This window comes from Stegostoma tigrinum, chromosome 9 (genome assembly GCF_030684315.1).
Source record: "Stegostoma tigrinum isolate sSteTig4 chromosome 9, sSteTig4.hap1, whole genome shotgun sequence".
NCBI classification, from domain to species: Eukaryota; Metazoa; Chordata; class Chondrichthyes; order Orectolobiformes; family Stegostomatidae; genus Stegostoma; species Stegostoma tigrinum.
In genome coordinates this window covers 82,103,167-82,122,531 of record NC_081362.1, presented here as the reverse complement: position 1 = coordinate 82,122,531, position 19,365 = coordinate 82,103,167, and the positions used below count along the sequence as shown (strand labels likewise).

Here is a 19,365-nt window from a genome sequence, read left to right as displayed (position 1 = left end):
GCAGGTCCATTTAAATCTGTCCACCAGGGGCTAGGTGATTGTGTATCAAAGATCATGTGCATGAGAGTGTCGAGTGTAGGAGCACCAAGTAAGAGAGCCATGTGTAAGATTGCTGTGCATAGAATTGCCATGTGCATTGCAGTGTCCTGTCTGAGGGAGCCCTATTCTTCTTTGCAATTTTTATTTGCTTTCTTTAATCATTCACGAGTTGTGGGCTTCACTGGCTAAGTCAGCACTTACTACCCAGCCCAAACTGCCCTTGAGAAGGTGGAGGGTGATCTGTTTTCTGTACCGCTGTTGTAGGTGCACTCATAATGCTGGTACGGAAAGAATTCCAAGATTTTGACACAGCAACAATGAAGATATAATAACCTATTTCCAAGTCAGGATGGTAAGTGGCTTGGAAAGGAACTTGCAAAACATGCAAAAGCTGAAGTCACAAGTGATTTAAACTACTGAGGTGTTAACACTAGAGATTCTGGTATGAATACTATATGTGCCGTGATCTTGTGTACTATGCAAGCTGTGAATTTGTGACTTAGCTGCTGCTAAGCCACTGTAACTGCACTGGAACTGCAGATAGATTCTTCCTGAAGCTACCATGCACCTAAATGTAAATGCACGCAGTTTGAATAACCCTTTTAGAATTTTATCCCAACACTTCTCGTCTATGACTAAGCTACCCCAAAGTAATCTATTTTGGCATATGTCTTTCCCTTTACAGGAGGGTCACTCTACGCAGGCCACCTATTCTGAGGACTTCACAGAACTACTCCAAATGCAAAGTAAGGATCAAAAAGAAATCTGCCTGTCTAAGCTATGGATGTTTCCGTTAAGCTTAAAAAAAGCAAATTCCAGAAGATGATAACAAGTCTTAAGGCCCCATTATTTGCCTTGCTGGGTAGCAAAACGATCTAAAATAACTGACAGTCCAGTCATGGCTCACACAAACCCATTCACTTCAAAGCCAGGCCTCAAAATTGATTTTAAAGTAAATTACCATGGCTACAGAAACATTTCCAAGTTAATTATTATTCAGACATACAAAAAAATCCCTGTTACTAATATATAATTCTTTCATTGGTATAGGTGCCAGATTATGGCAATTTGAACACTTTTCACTGTAAACAAACAAGTGACAATAAATTACTATTCGACTAATTTTCTACTCTGAAGAAAACCCATATATTCTAGGAAGCCAAAATCAAAGAACTCAAACTTGCAACATTTATTATTAAAATATAAATATGTAAAAACCCCATTCCATCTATTGCACAATCTTCAGCTTCATTTGTGGCTCCTCAGATACTGAAGCAGATGTGTAAAATATAGCAAGATCTGGACAATATCCACGTTTGAGCTGACAAGTGACAAGAAAGAAATAACATTCACACCTCACAAGTGCCAGAAAATTACGTTCCCACTAATAGAGAATCTAACCATCACCTCTTGACATTCAATTACTTTCCGATCTCTGTATCCCCCACTATCAACGTACTGCAGGATTGCCATTGATCAGAAACTACACGGCACTAGTCATATAACTGCAGTGGATCCAAGAGCAGATCAGAGGTTAGGAATCCCTGAATAGCTTACTTACTGATTCTTCAAAGCCTGTCCACCATCTTCAAAGCACAAGTCAGAAATGAGATGAAATACTTTCCCCCCACAGTGATCGAGAACGCCCTTGACCGCGTCTCCCGTATTTCCCGCAACACATCCCTCACACCCCGTCCCCGCCACAACCGCCCTAACAGGATCCCCCTCGTTCTCACACACCACCCTACCAACCTCCAGATACAACGCATCATCCTCCGACACGCGGAGGCTTGGGGACCGCTTTGCAGAACACCTCCGCTCAGTTCGCAACAAACAACTGCACCTCCCAGTCGCAAACCATTTCCACTCCCCCTCCCATTCTCTAGATGACATGTCCATCATGGGCCTCCTGCAGTGCCACAATGATGCCACCCGAAGGTTGCAGGAACAGCAACTCATATTCCGCCTGGGAACCCTGCAGCCTAATGGTATCAATGTGGACTTCACCAGTTTCAAAATCTCCCCTTCCCCTACTGCATCCCTAAACCAGCCCAGTTCGTCCCCTCCCCCCACTGCACCACACAACCAGCCCAGCTCTTCCCCTCCACCCACTGCATCCCAAAACCAGTCCAACCTGTCTCTGCCTCCCTAACCTGTTCTTCCTCTCACCCATCCCTTCCTCCCACCCCAAGCCGCACCCCCATCTACCTACTAACCTCATCCGACCTCCTTGACCTGTCCGTCTTCCCTGGACTGACCTATCCCCTCCCTACCTCCCCACCTATACTCTCCTCTCCACCTATCTTCTTTACTCTCCATCTTCGGTCCGCCTCCCCCTCTCTCCCTATTTATTCCAGTTCCCTCTCCCCATCCCCCTCTCTGATGAAGGGTCTAGGCCCAAAACGTCAGCTTTTGTGCTCCTGAGATGCTGCTTGGCCTGCTGTGTTCATCCAGCCTCACATTTTATTATCTTGAAATACTCCCTTCTTGTCTTAATCAGTACAGCTCCAATAACACTCAAGTGATGTGGCACCATCCAGGGCAAAGCAGCCCACTTGAATAGCACCACATCCATTAACGCTATAGATTCTGGTATGAATACTATATGTGCCATGTTTTTGTGTACTATACAAGCCGTGAATTTGGGCTTTAGCTGCTGCTAAGCCACTGTTTGTGATTGTTAGAGATCAGACTGGCCTCACCCAAAATATATTATGGAAAAAGCCTAGATCCCAACTTTCATTTCATTTTAAAGATGTGTACAGTGCCCGTGGCCCGAGTTTCATTCCAACCTTGGGTGACTGTCTGTGCAGAGTTTGCACATTCTCCCCGTGTTGGCATAGGTTTCCTCCCACAGTCCAAAGATGTGCAGGTTAGGTGGATCAGCCATGTTAAATTGCCCGTAGTGTCCAGGGGTGTAGATGTTAGGTAGGTTATCCATGGGGAATAGGAGAGGGTGTGGGTTTGTGCGCAATGCTCTTCGGAATGTGGACTCAATGGGTGGAAAGGTCTGCTTCCACACTGTAGGGATTTTACGATTCTAAGATGCATCTTGTGTAGATACATGAGATCCACACGTGTCCCTGTGCATTAAGCAATTTGGCAGAAATGTGCAAATTATAAGTGTCCCCGAGCTGCAAAGTTAAGTCCTGGAGGGCTGAGCTGGTGTGAGAGCTGGTCTGAAAACAGCTATGACTATGTGGTGAGGCGGGTGGTTTGGCGATGCCTATTTACATGGACAAAGGGTGGAAGGAGATGGTGTCCAGGGAAATGATGGTGAACATCCGGTTGTCCCCAGTCCCAGAAAAGCATTCAATATCTGCTGCCAGGTGACCACTCTGGCCACTGAAAACCATCTAGTTTCTCGAGGAAGGAGGGGAGAATTGGAAACTATACAGAAATGAGGGGACATTACCTAATACTGAGATGCAATAAGGCAGTCCCTGCTCATCTATGAGATTCAGAAAAACCTATTTCATCTTTAAGGGAAAATTAAAAATTTGTGAATCTCAAAAATGAGTGTGACTACATTGTGCTTTTGCGTAAGTAGTCTGTGAGGCAGCTCTCCCAATTTTGGCACTAGCTCCCAGAAAGGGAGGAGTTTGCATATTGACAGGGCTGAGTTTGCCATTGTCACTGCTGAGATCGCTGCCAGGTGATTTGGTGGGTTCCATTCCCATTTAAGACCTTTCAATGGCTTGAAACAACTAAATAGTTTGCTGGGACATTGCAGAAGGGAAAGTCTGGAGTCCAATGTAAGCCAGCCAAGGTGTCCCCAAAAGGGTATAAGTGAACAAGATGGGTTTTTATGACAACCATATGACTAAATAGTTATGTAAGCGTGCTGTATGTAAGAGAATCATGCATCAGGCTGCTATATATCGGACCGTCTCTTCTATGATTCCTTTCCACACTGAAAGGATCATATCAAGGATTGAGGCCAACAGACATAGTCTGATCACCTTTCATTGGTCTGATGACCAATGTCCTGTATTTATGTTATGTTTTCTGTTCAGGAACTAAGGCTTGAACTTGACATAGACAAATATCTAAATGTCTCCCCTTTCTGATGGTGACAGACTGGGTATACAAAGCCAGAGTAGGTACATTGATTTTTCACCTATAGGATTTGAATGATAATCCAATAGATTCCAGGCTGACTAGACTAAAACCTCTTCTGTTTACTCGGGCACTGAGCGGTGAGTCAAAACCTATTCACCCCTAATCAGTGGTTTACTTTCCTCCAATTTCTTGATACTCCTGCAAAAGAAGAAGAGAAAGATATATCTGCCATGAGAGATAAAGGGCTTCTACATTTCATGATGTATAATGCTGACATCTTGTGGGCAGGAGGACTCACAGTGAAAAGACATTATATGGGTAGTTAGTTAAACTTGATTATGCATTGGAGTTCATCATGCCAGATTAACAACATACATTGAAAACTCTCAACATTTAATGATTTACATAAAATATAGAGCTGTACATATAATAGCCTCATAAAATTCAAATATATTCGCTGGAGTAGCCAATAAGAAGTTTTACAAAAATTGAGTTAAAGAAAACCTTCTATTTATTTTTGTGTTTCAGACTTTAACGATGTTCCCTGATAATTTGCCCAAACTGATGATATTTATGTTTCAAGAGTCAGGAAATTATGGGCTCAGGTCCCATTCCAGAGCTTTAAATCCACAATCAAGGGTGACACTCCACTGAGGAATTGCTGTATTGTCAGAGCTGCTTTCCTCTCAAGGAGATATTAAACCAGCTTTCTTCCTTCAACTCAGGACTGCTCAAGGAGACCTATTATGTGATAATTCACATAATTGTTGTTTTTTTTGATGAAATGGGCTGGCAATAACATAACAACAGTCATTTAATTCTGCTTGCATTTGAAATGCTTTGACAAGGGAAACATTTTGAGATTTTCTCAAGGATGTAATCTGACAAGTTTTCTTTTACTAAATGTGAAAGGACAGGAACTTGAGTGAGTATTAGACATGCTCAGCCTAGCATTCAACTCTTTTTGATGTAGTCTCTACTCTGAAAGTTTATTACAAAGGCCTAACACTCTTTGATAGTAAAGTTCTTCCTAATATGTGTTCTAAAATAATTTTCAATCATTTATATATATGACATCAGGTGCTATTAACCTGACTAATTTTAAAACGATATTTGAGATTTGCTTTATCTAACTTTTAATATTTAATGCACTGACGGCTGCTCAAAATGAGACACCATGCTTAATAGTTTTGTCACAGTGAGCAATACACTCCTGATTCCCAAAAGCACATTCAAAAAACTTTATTAGTTTTGCATAGTGAATTTGGCACAGTACATACCTAATGAAAGCTTAACTTTATAGGAATACTACAACATAATTGCCATCCAATAAAAGTAAACCTTGTAAACAGTGTGGAAAATTATTTGACACAACTTGTTACTATAAATAGGACACCCACCCACTTCACTGTTTCTCTTTTATTGGATTTTGATAAATGTCCTTTGCTGTACACTTTGTGTTAATGTCCAAATATTTTTTATATTACATTGCGAAATTTTGATTTAATGGTGTTTGATTGTCTCTGTCATCTTACTCTCAGAGTAAGAGGTCACTCATTTAAGACAGAGATGTGGAGAAATTTGTTCTCTGTGAGAGTAATGAATCTATAGAGTTCTTTATGCAGAAGGCATTTGAAGGCTTTTTATTATTTGATTTGATAGAGACTTTTAAATTCTCGAGGGGGCTGTGGGAGTGGTTATGGAGACTAGAACAATGAATTGTGGATGCTGGAGATCTGAAACAAAACCAGATATTGTTGGAGAAACTCAGCAGGTCTGGCAGCATCTGTGGAGAGAAAGCAGATTTAATGTTTCAAGTCCAGTGACTCCTCATCAGAACCCTGGTTAGGGAGAAACAGTTCCCATTTGACGTAGGGCTGACTTAGAGAGTTCTGAAGAAGGGTCACTAGACAAGAAACATTGACTCTGCTTTCTCTCCACAGATGCTGCCAGACCTGCTGAGGTTTTCCAGCAATTTCTGTTGTTGTTTCTGATTTCCAGCAGTGGCAGTTCTTTGACTTTTTTGTTTAGGCTGTGAAAGCACTGATTTTAAACCATCTTTTTATTGATCTTGACAAAACAACCCGAGGTGACGTATTGTAAAACATTTTTTTGGGAAGTGGTTAGAATCAGGAAAACACTACCTGAGTGTACAGTGGAGACAGATTGAATCATGGCTTTCAGAAGGGAGGTGAATAATTCTCTGTGGCGATATGCCTCAGAATGACACAAAAAAGTTCAGGGAGTGGTATTAGCTGAGCTGCTCTTGCCAAAAGCCTATATGACGGACTGAATGGCCCCCTTCTGCATTGTTATAACCATTATTAAACTTAGTTATACTTTGTTTACTAATATATGGACAGCGATGCATATTTGTACTAATCACCTACAGTGCTACTGCAAGACAGCTTTGACCAGAATGTGGATGTGGATTTTGTGAAACTGCCAATGGTCGTAATCTCAACCCAAACACTTTGACCATTTATTGTTTCTCATTGACGTATTGACTCAAATTTTATTTTACATAATTGTTGCCGAGGTGGTCACAACTTTCCCATGGGTCTTTGTGAGTCTTTTCCCTGGTGGGCCTGAAACCTAGAACATAGAATAGAACATAGAACATTTATAGCACAGTACAGGCCCTTCGGCTCTCAATGTTGTGCCGGCCTGTCATACCGATCTGAAGCCCTTCTAACTTACACTAACCTGGTTGTCAACTCCTCAGGCTGGGATGAAAAATTCAGGCCACATGGGAAAAATCAAAGTCAAGAGGAGCTTGTATCAATGGCAGGCTATTTTCCAGTCTCCAGCTAACATTCAAAGACTTTGACCTGTTGAGCCTTTCCAGATCTTTCTATTTTTATTTTCAGATTTCCGGCTTTCCCAGCGTGTTACAGTTTTAGAATCCCTGTGGAGTAGAAACAGGCCCTTCAGCCCAACAAATCCACACCAACCCTCAGAGCATCCCAACTCGACCCCTCCCCTTAGATCCCACCTAACCTACACATCCCTGAATGCTACAGACAATTTAGCATGGCCAATCCACACTACACATCTTTGGACTGTGGGAGGAAACTGGAGCACCTGGAGGAAACCCACATAGACACAGGGAGAATGTGCAAACAGATAGACAGTTGCCCGAGGGTGGAATTGAACGTGGGTCCTTGGCACTGTGAGGCAGCAGTGCTAACCACTGAGCCACAGTGAAGGAGCCAGTATGTATAGTATACTTGAATTCCAAGAAGACATTCAATGAGGTTTAGATTAGGTTCCCTACAGTGTGGAAACAGGCCCTTCAGCCCAACAACTCCACACCGCCCCTTGAAGCATCTCACCCAGACCCATCCCCCTATGACCCACACATCCCTGAACACTACTGGCAATTTAGCATGAACGACCCACCTAGCCTGCACATCTTTGGACTATGGGAGGAAAGCAGAGCACCCGGAGGAAACCCACACAGTCACAGGCAGAATGTGCAAGCTCCACACAGACAGTTACCCGAGGCTGGAATTGAACCTGGGTCCCTGGCACTGTGAAGCTGCAGTGCTAACCACTGAGCCACACAAAAGGTTTATATGCAAGTTAGCGATGATGTATTTGCACAAAAGTTTGTTTAACATATATAAAGCAAAGAGTAAGGACAGGCAGGCATTTTCCTGTCAGCAGGCTCTGACTAATGGAGCGCTGTCAGGATTATTATTCATGTCTCCAATGTTCACAAACTATACTAAAGACATAAATGAAGAGAACAAGATTAAAGTTTGCTGATGAAACAAAACCAGGTACAAACATAAGTTGTGAGGAGGACATTAAGAGGCTGTAATGAGATACAGACAGGTTATTTGAGTGAGCAGCAAGTGGCAAATAGAGTCAAATGGTAAAACAAAATCTGAGGTAGTTGATTTTGCTTGGAAGAATAGAAAATAAGTCTTTGGAAAGGCATGTTGATATTTAAACGAACTTAGCATGCAGATACTAAAGCAAACATGCAGGTGCAGCATTGAGAAGGCAGATGCTGCATTGTATTTTCTTGCAAGGGGGTTAAAAGTTAAGAATAAGAATCTTTTTGATAACATTGTATATGGCTTTGCTGAGGCTATACCTAGATTACCGTCCATAGTTTTACTTTCCCCATATGTGGAAGATTTTATTTGCCTCAAGGTGGCTTAATTGATGATTTAAAACGTGAGAACAAGAGATTTTTTGTGAGCCAAGGGTAATAAAGGGAACCAAGGTGAATAAACAGAATTAGGATACAGGACAGCCATCAAACTGAATGGCAGATAATAAAATGTGAGGCTGCATGAACACAGCAGGCCCAGCAGCATCTCAGGAGCACAAAAGCTGACATTTCGGGCCTAGACCCTTCATCAGAGAGGGGGATGGGGTGAGGGAACTGGAATAAATAGGGAGAGAGGGGGAAGCGGACCGAAGATGGAGAGAAAAGAAGATAGGTGGAGAGGAGAGTATAGGTGGGGAGGTAGGGAGGGGATAGGTCAGTCCAGGGAAGACGGACAGATCAAGGAGGTGGGATGAGGTTAGTAGGTAGATGGGGGTGCGGCTTGGGGTGGGAGGAAGGGATGGGTGAGAGGAAGAACAGGTTAGGGAGGCAGAGACAGGCTGGGCTGGTTTTGGGATGCAGTGGGGGAAGAGGAGATTTTGAAGCTGGGAACCTCCCCTTCCCCCACCGCATCCCAAAACCAGCCCAGTTCGTCCCCTCCCCCCACTGCATTACACAACCAGCCCAGCTCTTCCCCTCTCCCCACTGCATCCCAAAACCAGCCCAGCCTGTCTCTGCCTCCCCAATCTGTTCTTCCTCTCACCCATCCCTTCCTCCCACCCCAAGCCGCACCTCCATCTACCTACTAACCTCATCCCACCTCCTTGACCTGTCCGTCTTCCCTGGACTGACCTATCCCCTCCCAACCTCCCCACCTATACTTTCCTCTCCACCTATCTTCTTTTCTCTCCATCTTCGGTCCACCTCCCCCTCTCTCCCTATTTATTCCAGAACCCTCACTCCATCACCCCTCTCTGATGAAGGGTCTAGGCCCGAAACGTCAGCTTTTGTGCTCCTGAGATGCTGCTGGGTCTGCTGTGTTCATCCAGCCTCACATTTTATTATCTTGGATTCTCCAGCATCTGCAGTTCCCATTATCACTTAAACTGAATGGCAGAACAGGTTTGATTAGCTAAATGGCCTCCATTTGTTCCTGTGTTCTTCTGTCACATACTTTATAATCGAGATTAATCCATGGTCAACATTCTCAGCAATGCTTACATTTGCTTTTTGTGGTGACTAAGAGCATGCTGCAAAATTATGGTGAGATAAATTTAATATTATTAATTTAAAATCATTTAATAGGGTTTCCATAAAGTACTATTTGGCCCTCACCAGATGTTATTTTCAGCATTGTACCTGCTTCACCACATTTTCGTTGTTTACTGTGGCTTCACAGCAAACTATTATTGTTTTCTAAAATCGTAGGAATCACTTATTTGAAGCAGTTACATCCCGCAGGTTTTCATAAGCCACTAAAGTCTGTCTTGATAAACGCATAACCTAAAAGCCACCTTCCAAATCTTGAATGTTTCATTTTTTTATTCTTGTATTGACCATTAAATTCTTTCTCAACAATAATATGCTTCCACCCTGTCCTCCAAAATGCTTCCTCCTGATCCCTAGTGTACTAGGGAAAATGAAGGGTGGATTTTGTGAGGTGTTGATAAACAGAGTAATATAGGAATTGAAGGATATGCTGTAGGATTGAATAAGGCAAGGTGGGAGGAGACTCATGTGGAAAATAGACATCAATTGGTTGCTTGCAATGCTTATTTTTATTGGATGGCAACTATTGTGTGGTATTCCTATAAAATAAAATGCTGAAAGATCTGTTTCTGAGTTGTAAACTCTATGTAAGTATGAGTGAACTGTAGAACTCTGTACAGGTCTTGCTGGATTGAATTGAAAACTAGCATGGCACTCATTTTCAAACAAGATGACAGAACAACTTTGCACAACTGCAGACTCGTAAGTGTCACATTATTGAGTGCAATAGTAGAAACAATTATCTCGAGTAAAGTTTGAGAGGGAGGGAGAGAGAAACAAAATCATTAATTACAAACTCATTGGTTTGTGAGATCTTGCTGTACGTTTGCCTACATATTGTTAAAGTACTTCAAAAGGACTGTGTTGAATGCAGAGCAAATTGTAACATTCAGGGTATCCAATAAGACAATACATGAATGCAAGTTTGCTTTCTCTCTTATTGTATAAACAGTTTTCACAATGCTACAGTTGTTTCCCAGATGCTGCAATGTAGAGATGTGAAGAATACTGTGCAATTCTCAAACGAAGTCTGACAGCAAAGATCATTGCCAATTTAAGGATTTACACCATTTCACTCCTCATGTACCTATATGCACTCACAAAGACAAGCAGACATCTAAGGTTTCCTGACTAGAAATACCTTTAATGCAACTTGCTGTGCTTTTGTTTCATATGCAATTTAGGTCTGACAAATGGATCTGTAGCTTGCCAAAATAAAATGAACTGCTTGGAATGGAATTTCTATGGGATGCAGATAAAAAGTAGCCAATTTTCAAAATACTTGGACCAGAGCCCATTCCATCTTTCATTCAGCAATTCAGTCCGAATTGTGAGCAACAGCAAATGCTGAACTGTAACATGTATGACGTTGGAATGATTAGCTTTTGTCAACATATTCTCCAGTGATTCTTGGCACTGAGCCGATGGTACTTGGCATAAGTGGCATCAGAAATGTTGATAATTGGGTAATCAGGATTATGTGTGGAAGTATTTGGTCTGATTTGTTACATTTTTAATCCACTAAAGAGAGGATCAGATCGAATGAATCCATTGAAGGAAAATCATTTGGCTAAATTAAAACTATTTGCTTCATCCCTTTCTTTGGTAATATAAAATTAATAACTCAAAATTATTTTTTGAAACTTTCTCTTCTATGAATAATTGCTGTCAAGGATGAATTTAATGGAGAATCTCTGGATTAAACCAGGGCTGTCTTTTCAAGTTGGGTCCTCTTCCCAAGGGCGATTTTTTTTTCCTGGAAAATCTTGAAAATGCAGCTTGATGTGAAATGATTAATGCGGACGTGACACTGACAGGAATTTTAGTTTCTCAGCTGAGAAAGTGGATTAAGGAGGGTCTGACTCAGGGGTGATTATTAATGTTGAGAACTATCTTGGCCCAAAAAGTAGAGCTGGCTAAAGTGAATTGGAAAATTAGCTTAAGGAATAGGTCAATAGAGATGTAATGGCAAAGCATTTAAGGTGATATTTTCAGAATGCACAGAATATTGACTTTATAAAAGGAAAGGAAAACCCCAAAGGAAATACCCTGTCTCTCAGTATAACTGAAAAAGTTAAAAATAGTTTCAATCTTTAAGAAAAAAGTATATAATTGTGTTGAGTAGAAACTGCTGATGCTAGAGAATCTGAGATAACAAGGCATAGAGCTGGATGAGCATAGCAGGCCAAGCAGCATCAGAGATGCAGGAAAGCTGACGTTTCGGGTCTAGATCCTTTTTCAGCAAGGCCCTTCTTCTGTAATTATACTGAAATGGGTGGCAAGTAAGAAGATTAGACATCTGACTTGAGCTAGCTCTAGCACCCCTCATGACACATTTCCAATGATATACCTCAGCCTGTACCAGTAACAATCACTGTAATGCTGCTGCAAAGAAGCTTTGTACCCTGGAACAGAGACCCAGTCATGGATTGGACCAGGCTATATCGCTTGCTGTTACAGTGCTCACCCACTCTGTACCCGCTTGGATGGTCACAGCTTCCCTGCTTTGCATTGCCTTGCTTTTCGTGTGTTGTCCCTTCAGTGAGAGATCTTGCCTTGCCTTACCATTTAGCACAGACACAAAGCCAAGTTTCGAACATGTTTTAGCCAAGTCAACGGGAATAACCTTCACTCAGGGGTTCCGAGCACAGGGCAGTCTGTGATGCCACTAACAACAGTCTGTGATGCCAATCCAGGCTCTGCTTGGGGTGGTCAGGATCAGGATATTCTCCCTCTAAGGTGTGAGGAATCAAATGGCGGTCAGCATACCACTCACCTTAGGCATGAAATTAGAGAGATGCAGGGATTATGGGAAATGAAAAGGGTGGCACAAATGCTATTGCTGGTGCCAGTGGGGAGGAATCCCAAGTGGGTGAGTAGGCAGTGCAGAGGGGATACAGGGTTAGTAGTGTCGGGGAGTGGAGCGGGTGGCCGAGAGTGAGGGAAAATGTTGCAGGCAATGGTGAAAATGGTAGAGCAAGAGCCTTGAAGGGAAGTGGGCGCAGTAGCAGAGGTAGAGTGAGTGTGAGGTGTCAGAAAAAGTGGAGAAAAACATTGACAGCACATCCACTGAGTGGTAAGTTGTTGTGGAAAAGGCCCCTGCAAGCTGCTTGGCTTCACATCTGTCATATGAAAAATGTTAGAAGCTGTTTTGAAAGCTTCTATTGTCAAATTTAAGGCATATGAAAATTCATAGAAATCAGGCAGAGTTAACATATTTGTGAAAAGGAAATCATGCCTAATCAATTAATTGGAGCTCTTTGAGGAAATAACACGTAGTCTGGCTGAAGGGGAAATCAATAGGTGCATTGTGCTCAGTAGGGATGTCATGAAGAAATCAAACATGGGATCCCATGTGGGCAAGATTGGGCAATGAATGTGGTGAGTTTGGTAAAATAGCAAACAAAGCTTGCTGGGCCTCACAATGAGAAACTCTCTTAAAAACATGACACAACTCTGAATTAGCCAAAACAAAAAAATGCACGATTCGGTGCTGGGAAATGAATAGCAGAAAATAAGGAGAAGCCTGAAGAATTGACAGGTATTTCTTTTCGATTGTTACTGGAGAGGGTACAAGTAACATCCTAGTAATAGCTGTGAATCAAGGAAGGACAAACTCGAAAGTTACAATGACCACTGAGCAAATTGTACAAGTTGCATGTTGATAAGTCCCTACGTCCTGATGGACTTCATCCTACTACTTACATGAATTGGTTAGTAGGATAATTTATGCATTGGTTTTAATTTTCTAAAATTCTCTAGATTTTGGTTGGGTTCCATTAGATTTGGAAATAGCAAATGTGTTTCCTTTATTCAAAGAGAAAAACAGACAGAAAGATAGAAGCTGCAGGCTCCTTGGCTTAACATCTGTCGCAAGGAAAATGTTTGAAGCTATTTTTAAAGATTTTGTTATCAAAGATATGATAGCAAGGCACATCAAAAAAATCATGGAAGTCAGGAAGAGTTAACATGTTCCTGTGAAAGGCAAATCATGTTTAACCAATTAATTAGAGCTCTTTGAAGATGTAACATGTGCTGTGGCTAAAGGGGAAATCAGTAAATGTACTTCTTTTGGATTTCCAGTCAGGATTTGACGAAGGGATAGATCAATGGTAATTGTAGAAATCTAAAGCTTGTGGCATAGAGGTACCATACTGTGTGGATAGAAAATTGGTAGCTGGCTAACCATAAACAGAGATAATAAAATGTGAGGCTGGATGAACACAGCAGGCCAAGCAGCATCTCAGGAGCATATTGTGCTCCTGAGATGCTGCTTGGCCTGCTGTGTTCATCCAGCCTCACATTTTATTATCTTGGAATCTCCAGCATCTGCAGTTCCCATTATCTCTAACCATAAACAGAGAGTAGGCATAAACAGTGTTCTGGTTGGCAAATAAGGCGAGATGTAATATAAGGTAATGGTTCCGAAAGAGTTAATTTTGAAGCTGTATTAAGCTCCGTCCAATCTGATAACATCACACAGTCGTTGGGTAAAGAAGAATCAGATGAGAATGAGGTGCTGATCAAGGAAATTGTCTCATCACTGACTCCTGACAATTTGTGTCATTGTACCTAGCTGGCTATTGTAACTTTTACCTATTGCTATCGTGCAAAAACTGTAACTTGTTGTGTAAGACGGGTGCCTTTTCATTTTAAGACTCAGTAGACACTTGTCCTCCAACTGGTAGGCCCTTCAGCTCAGCATGGAAAGAATGATTAGGCTACTTGTAGCACAGCAGTAGTGTTCCTACATCTGGGCCAGGAGGCCTTGGCCCAAGTACCACTTGTTCCATAGGTTTATTAGAAAACACCTATAAAGGATGATTAAGTTGGAGTGCATTATCACTCCAGACAATGTTAATTCAATACAATTCTGTTCCAGCTCTGTAAGTTTCCATTAACTGTTTGATTTTGTTTCTGTTACTTACCCCCCAGAACAGTGTAACCTGTTAATGTTTTTTTCAGAAAAGAATGCAAAGGATGATAGACCTTTGGAGACTGCTGAGCACAGTGCTGGGGTGCATCATGTCATCGAGTCAGGCAACACCGTTTTGATTTGAACTGGAGGTCAGTAAGTTCAGTTGGCTGGCTAGCTGGTTTATAATGCAGAGTGACACTGACCATGCAGGTTCAGTTCTCATACTGGTTGAGATTATCATGAAAATCCTGTCTTCCCAACCTGGCCCCTCACCTGAGGTGTAGTGTCCCTCAGATTAAACATGCCACCAGTCATCTCTCTAATGAGAAAATGATGACTTTACCTATTTTGATTTTAGTAATTGAAACTGTCATCAATTCAATCAATCTGGTCCACCAATTTCCTTTCTGGACAAGGAAATCTGCTGTCCATACCTGATCTGACCTACCAGTGACTCCAGGCCAAAACAATGTGGTTGACGCTGAACTAGTCCCTGCAAATGGCCCAGAAAGCCATTAGCAAGATCAAGTGGCTTTAGAGACCAGATGAATCAAAACTCATCAAGAGAGCAGCTTTCTCTCATCTCTTTGAGGGCAGATAGGGATGGACATCAAATGTTGGCCATATTAGCGATACCGCCATCTCATTTAAAGAACTAAATTTAAAAATACTGGGGCAGTAAGTTTGGTGAGCCAATAGAGACAGGCAGAGAGGAAAACGGGTGATGGTTGCAGGATAAGCACAAGTGCAAGGCTGTCCTGCAAATGGATTAATTTCTAAAGCAGTCAAGATTGAAAAGGGTTAGGTGTGAAGAACTTGTAGGTATGTTAGAGAAAACAGAGGTGATTTTATAAAAGCTTCTGTGAATGGCAGTTTCAGGCACAAAGATGGAGATAGTTAAGATCTGAAGTTGATTCCTCTAAGACCCAGGTGATACATTGAATGAGAATTAGCCAACTCTTTACTTAATGAGGAAAGACACTAAAAAATAGCTTCAGTGTCATCACTGTGTATTTGTGCATATCACTGCATATCAGAGTAATTCATCATGGGTGAAATGCTTTCGAGAGACAAGACAGGTTGCAAAAGAGAATGATGTCCTCTGCAATTTTAGTTAAATCTGTGACAAATGCTCCAAATTTCCTGTGCTCAATTTCACAGAAGAAATCAATATTTCTGGCATCAAAGACGGGATTGCTTTTGAAGTCAGAAGATGTGCAAACTCAATTTCTTCAGTAAATGACAGAGTGCTTGTCTGGGTCCAAACTGCCTTCAGATAATTCAAGCCTCTGCTGCAGCTTCTGAGATGCTATGAAGGGTCTTCTGTTGTTGTGTAACAGCCAGCTACGAAACATGTTGTCGGGCTCAATCTGATAAGGCAATAGCTGATCAATTGTTCTGAATTCCTGAACATGCATACATCAGCATCATAAGAATTTGAGACTTGCTTAAATGAAGTGGCTGTCTGTGCTTTCGAGTCTCAATGGCATCTGCAAAATCTAAGTTTGAATCCCAGAGATATAGGATTCCTCTCACTGACTCCTGGCAAGGTCTCAAAGTGAATCAGGCTTTGGCATTGTCAACCTGATGCCAACCAAGTAAAATTTTTGGCACCCAGTCCAGTCATCTCAGCTAGGAGACAATGACGTGAAGATTAATGGAAATGAGAAATGATTACTTATGGAGCAAAGCCATCTGCTTGAAGCTGCTATAACAGGATAACTGAAAGCAAACCATCGACACCAATGAATTTACTTAAGCACACAGTCAGTGTTCACATTGAAAGAATGCTCAATTTACGATGCAAAAAATTCTCTGGTCACCCATTCTACTGGCACCATGCATATATTGAAAACTTCCACTTCCAATTAGCTATCAGTTCTGCTTAGTTGGCAGAATTCTGCCACATGACACAGATAGCTGTACATTCATGATCCACTAAGAACCTATGATTTACATTGAAATTGCTGAAAAACACCATTCTGAAGAAAGGTCACTGGACTCGAAATGTTAACTCTGCCTTCTCTCCACAGATGCTGAGTTTTTCCAGCAATTTGTGTTTTTGTTTCTGATTTCTAGCGTCCGAAATTATTCAGGTTTTTTTTCCTATAATTTAAATTGATTCTTCAAGAATAAGGGAACATTGTACTGTGATAACAAAGTGTGGAGCTGGATGAATACAGCAGGCCAAGCAGCATCTCAGGAGCACAAATGTCATTGTACTGTGTTGGTCACGTTGAATTCTGGATTCAGTATCTGTTCCTTTAGGTGGACATAAAAGTTACCTGGACACAAATCAGAAATGAACCGAGGAGTTCTTTGCGGGAATACTCCACTAAAAAAAGGTTAATTTTGTCAATCATCCTATTGTTGGTTTTGGGATTCTGCTGTACATGAATGGTTTGTTTGTTGGTCTATCTGGTAAACATGTATCAAAAGTACATCCCCACCACTCACGCATCCACTTTATGTTAATGGCCTTAGGACTGTACAAATGTATCAAATGTGAGCAGAAGTAGACCATTCAACACCTCGAGGATACTTGGCCATTGCCTGAGATCATAGCTAATCTGTTTGTTATTTATATTCCACGCTCCTATATGCCCCTGATAGCCCTTGCACCCCTTATCTAACAAGAATTTATCAACCTTCAAAATATTTAATTCTGCTGCCTGACTTTTGAGGCAGAGAATTCCAAGTTTCTGCAAACTTCTGAGAGAAAAGCAACCCCTATCACAGACTTGAAAGGACCATTCTTAAATTTTCAAATGGTGGCCCCCTAGTTCTGGACTGACCCAAATGGGGAGCATCCTTTCCAAGTCCCAATATCAATGCTGTCCAGGATTCTGTGCATTTAATCAAGTCACCCTTGCTTTTCTAAACTCTAGTGGACTCACTTCCAGCTTATCAAATCTTTCCCTGAAGGCAACCAATTCACTCCAGGCATCAATTTGAGAAACCGCTTCTGAAACGCATCCAATGCATTGACATTCTTTCTTAAATAAAGAGACCCAAAACTACACACAATGTTTGAAATGTTGTCTCACCACAGTCATACAGCATTGAAACAGAACCTTCAGCCCCTCTGTCTTTGTCAACCAATAAACATCGGTCCACATCGATCCCATTTACCTGTATTTGGTCCATAGCCTACTATGCCCTGGCATTTTAAGGGTTCACCCAGATGCTTCTTAAATGTTGTGAGAGTGCCTGCTTCCACCATTCCCTCTGGCAACACATTCCATATGTCATGGCTAAAAGAAATTCCCAGATTTCCTCCCAACCAGTTTGGCCCTCACCTTAAACTTGTGCCCTCTGGTCTTACACACATCCGCCATGGGGAACAGACACTCACAGTGTCTTGCTGTCATAATTTTAAATACCTCATTCAGATGACCCCTCAACCAACTCTGCTCCAAGGAAAACAAACCCAGCTTATGCAGCCTTTACTCTTAACTGAGCCTTTCCATCCCAGGAAACATCCTTGTGACTAACTTCGGCACGCTCTCAAAGTACAGTCACATCCTTCTGATGATGTAGCTCTGTATAATTATAGCACAATATCCATGCTGGTCTGACAGTTCTTTTAGAATGTGTTCATTTTGGACATGGAAGATCAGTATGTCATTGGATGGAAGATGTTGATCATTCTTTTATTCATCTCTTGGAAAATCTTTATCAAATGAATCTCTTTCACTGAGGATTTGGTTGATTGTTGATTTTGCTGTTGGCAATCCACAAACTTGTCTGAAGGATGTTTGATCTCATCAATGTCCTTCATGGAAGGCGATCATATGGATGAAAGAAGTGCTATCAGCTTTAATACCATGTACCAGACTGATCCCTCTCAAGAGTTTGCTGTTGTTGACATTCTCTATCATGGACTGTGCTCTTTTGTCATGTATAGAAGATTTCTTAAGCACTGAAGTCTTCACAGTGCTATTGACTGTCCTACTTCAGCACCATGTCTGGCAGATTGTTGGGATGTCAAGTCTTATGGAATGAAATGTTCTTCAATGGTGTCCATTGAACAGCAGTGCCTAATTCTACGTTGGCTGTCATCTCCCAGATTTTGTTGATGTTTATCCCGTGAGAATTATTCAGTTTTTTTTGAGAGATGGAAAACACTTCCTGCAGCCCAGTGAAACCCATGGTTTCATCCATACTGATTGTGTGAAATAAGTGTATTTCTGCTGGTTGGAACAGGTTTTGGGCTCCAACATAACCGATTTCTGAAGGTTCAATCCTCTTTTCAGGTGCAGCTATTAGTCTCGGAAGGCCTAAGGAATCACCCGATCGTTGTGATTTCCCTGGATAGTTAATGATGTCCTCTTATGAAGTGCTTGAATGACGTCAATGGATTGCAGACTGTGGAGGGCAAAGTACACATCGTTACTTACCAGTTGGCTCTGTTACCTCCAAATGATAAGCACATTCTCAAAGTCCTGGTATCCTACAGACTGGAGTCAAATTGATCTCATTTCCTTAATCAGAGGGGCTATTTTACCTCACCATGTTACCCATAACTTCATAGGCTGGAGATTCATGCTTTTTGGATAAAGTTTCCAATTGAATAAGACAGTTACACTGACCCCTGTATCAAATGTAACTGAGATGTTCATTAATCTTAAAAACCGCTCAGGCAGAGGAGCATAAGTAGGCCATTCAGTCCATCGAGCCTGCTCTGTCACTGAATGAAATCATGATTGATCTGAAAATCCCCAACTCCACTTTCCTGCCTTTTCCCTGTTGCCTCCAATTCTCTTACTCATTAAAAATCTATCCAAGATAACAAAGTGTGAAGCTGGATGAACACAGCAGGCCAAGCAGCATCTTAGGAGCACAAAAGCTGATGTTTCGGGCCTAGACCCTTCATCAGAGGCCTCTGATGAAGGGTCTAGGCCCGAAACGTCAGCTTTTGTGCTCCTGAGATGCTGCTGGGCCTGCTGTGTTCATCCAGCTTCACACTTTGTTATCTTAGATTCTCCAGCATCTGCAGTTCCCATTATCTCTG

The 19,365-nt window shown here is 41.8% G+C and overlaps 1 long non-coding RNA gene across 2 annotated transcripts; it reads left to right on the top strand.

The window, feature by feature from the left end:
- Positions 1-264: 264 nt before the first annotated feature.
- On the top strand, positions 265-19,131 carry LOC125454605 (uncharacterized). Of its 2 annotated transcripts, XR_009446202.1 has the most exons (4): positions 265-391; positions 725-785; positions 14,399-14,500; positions 18,608-19,131. It is a non-coding gene; the product is annotated as an uncharacterized LOC125454605 (long non-coding RNA). The 2 variants fall into 2 exon arrangements; XR_007248054.2 differs by lacking the exons at positions 265-391; positions 725-785 and adding an exon at positions 10,020-10,135.
- The last annotated feature ends 234 nt before the right edge of the window (positions 19,132-19,365 follow it).